At 55.0% G+C, this 2,598-nt stretch overlaps 1 protein-coding gene across 1 annotated transcript in view; it reads right to left on the bottom strand.

Moving 5' to 3' along the window:
• The window catches only part of SIM2 (single-minded family bHLH transcription factor 2), a 54,014-nt gene that overhangs the window by 49,966 nt on the left and 1,450 nt on the right, over positions 1–2,598 (bottom strand). The window lies entirely within an intron of this gene.

Raw genomic sequence — 2,598 nt, 5'->3', positions numbered from 1 at the left:
TCGCTATTAGCGGTTAGTACAATAGGGGCTGCCTTTCCAAAAGGGGATTACTCACGCCTCGCGCTTTATTTATTTATTTAGTTCATTAATGAACCTTTTCCGAGCGCGCGTGACAACCCGATGAAATAGCTGCGATTCGCCTTGATTTTCTTAAAATATACAATTCGTGGCCAGGTTTAAATGGGGACCGAAGACTGTGAATATTCCTGGTAATTTCTATTGTCTGCCTCTCGGAATAAGGAAGGTCTGAGATCTGCCGCTCAGTCACTTTATTCAGATTATTTCGTATTGCGCACATCATATTTTGAGTCACATAATAATTAGCTCGCTCCCATCCGGTTTAAACAACCATAAATGTCCAATTTTATAATCAGTTTTGGATACTGCGTCGGGGATGGGGGAGGGAGAGGGCGAGGATTTAACCAGTCTCCCATCACCGGGGGGCAGAGAATCGCAGTTTTTAAACGCGATTCATTCTCGCCTCTCTTTCTTTCATTAGTTCCTCTTCAGAAAAAAAAATAATAAAAATAAAAAATACTGACAGCCGAGACAGAACACGACCGGTGGTGTATTTTTGTTCTACAGTAACAAAGCCGTGGCGACACCAACAAAAAAATATCAAAACGCGAGAGAAGACGGTGTTAGAGAGCGGGAGCGCGGGGGAGGCTGGAGGCTGCTGTGTCCTGACTTTAACTCCTGAATCTCAAGGTCGCAGCGATACCGCAGGGCACAGCCTGGGCTATCGGAGCACAAACTTGTCCCTTCCAGGGCTTGCACTGCGAGCCCGAAAGGAGCTGGGGTAGAAATCCCCTTTCGCTGTCGCTGCTTGGAGTCTGATCGGGCGCTAGTGCGGGTTCAGTCCATCTTCGGGAAAAGCCTGGCCGGGCTGAGCAGGAGACCTGTCCCGAGCCCCCGACAAGCCCTGTCGGAGTGCTGGGGTCAGTCAGCTCGCTGAGGGTCTCAAACTTTTCCTAAACTCTGTGTCAGCTCGCTGTGGAAATAAGGGGGGAAGCCATCCACCGAGGGTTTTGAAAACACAGCCCTCTGTCTGCCTCTCTCTCTCTCTCCCTCCAGTCTAGACAGAGCTGGAAGCCAGGTCTGCAGTTGAAGAACGTTTCTGGTCGCGCTGGCCGCAGCTACTCCGGGCCTAGCACGCGTCTGGTGCCGCCTCAGACCTGTCCCCCCCACCCTGCCACCCCTTTAAGCCTTTTAGGGTGACGGCTGGGGCAGCCCGGGGTGCTGGACCCCCCCCCCGAGGACAACTCCCGTGGGAGCGCATCGCGGTTGCCCTGGGAGCAGAGGCCGGGGCTGGAGAGGGGGCCTGGTACGTACCCACCTTTATTTCATGCCCCAGAATCTCGGATGGGGGTGCCCCGCACCCATCGAGTCCAACCCTCTCCACGGGGCTCTTTCCCCAGGTCTGGCTGCCCCAGGATTTAAGCTGGGAAGCCTTTCCGGGCTGTTGCGCTCCCCGTTTGCCCTCCCAGTAAAGCCAACTGGAAACCAGTAGCCGAGTATGAGGAGGAAGGAGGGAGGGCTGACAGACCGACGGAGGGATGGGGACCCCCTCCTCTCCTTCCACGGGCAAATCCCGAGGGAGAGGGAAGTTTGGGTAATGCGGGACTGTGTGGAAGAAAACCCCCCCTTACCCCCCCAGAAAGTCCCTCTGCAGCCGGCGCTGCCCGCAGCCGCCTCTCTCCGGCTCCCCCCTTTCCCCTCCACCCTCCCAGGCACTAAACGCAGGGCTCGGGGACCGGAGGCGGTAATTCCCCCGGCCTGTCATCCCTGGATGCGAAGCTTTGGTTTTAAATGTATTTCCACCCGTACTTAAGACGATGAAAGATCAGGAATTCGCTGTATGCATTTAAACGTTGCCCTTAATAAGCAGAGTGTGCGGAAGCGCACGCCCGGCCTGTTTAGGGAAGACAGACACATAAAACACACCCGAGCTGTGGGTATAAACCTGCTCTCGGGGTCGTCTCGTTGCTCTTGAGGAGCAGCAGGGCTGGAAAAGCCAGGACGCATCCAGCAGCATCTCGAAACGTGCCGCTTTTCCTCCCTCCTAAATCAAAGGCGTTCGGGGACACGTTCCCCAGGCACGGCCGGCGAGTGACCCCCCCTCTTTTTTTTTTCTATTTCTCCTCGGGAAAATTTCCCGGTGGGGAATAATGGCTGGAAAATGCGGCGGAGCAGAGCCTCGCTTCCCTTGCTCCGTGCCTCGGGAGCTCACGCTAAAGGAGCCCTGGCTTTCCATAGCACGGCTGCTCCGTGCTCCCGAAATTTCTCAATTAAATGGCCACAACGGTAAGCTTTGCTCGGGTTGGGAGGGGGGTTTTATTCCGCACCCCTCTCCCCCTATTTTATTTTTTGGTTGTGTTTTTCTTTTTAGCTTTTTAATAAAGCTCCTTAGAAACCGCGAAGGAGAGCAGACCTTCCCCTGCGGAATTTGCTAATTCCTTCACCCTGCTCCCAGTCCGGAGAGGCACAAACAAATGACAAAGCGGGGGAGCTGGGCTTTATTTAGCCACCCGCAGGCACTGACCAGCGCTTCATTCCACGGCTCCCATCAGCTCAGCGGCCGCACGGACAGCACGGGCG

Source organism: Corvus brachyrhynchos, unplaced genomic scaffold (genome assembly GCF_000691975.1).
Source record: "Corvus brachyrhynchos isolate BGI_N302 unplaced genomic scaffold, ASM69197v1 scaffold434, whole genome shotgun sequence".
Classification (NCBI taxonomy): Eukaryota; Metazoa; Chordata; class Aves; order Passeriformes; family Corvidae; genus Corvus; species Corvus brachyrhynchos.
Note: the sequence above shows the minus strand (reverse complement) of the source record. Positions and strands in the feature narration are given on the sequence as shown.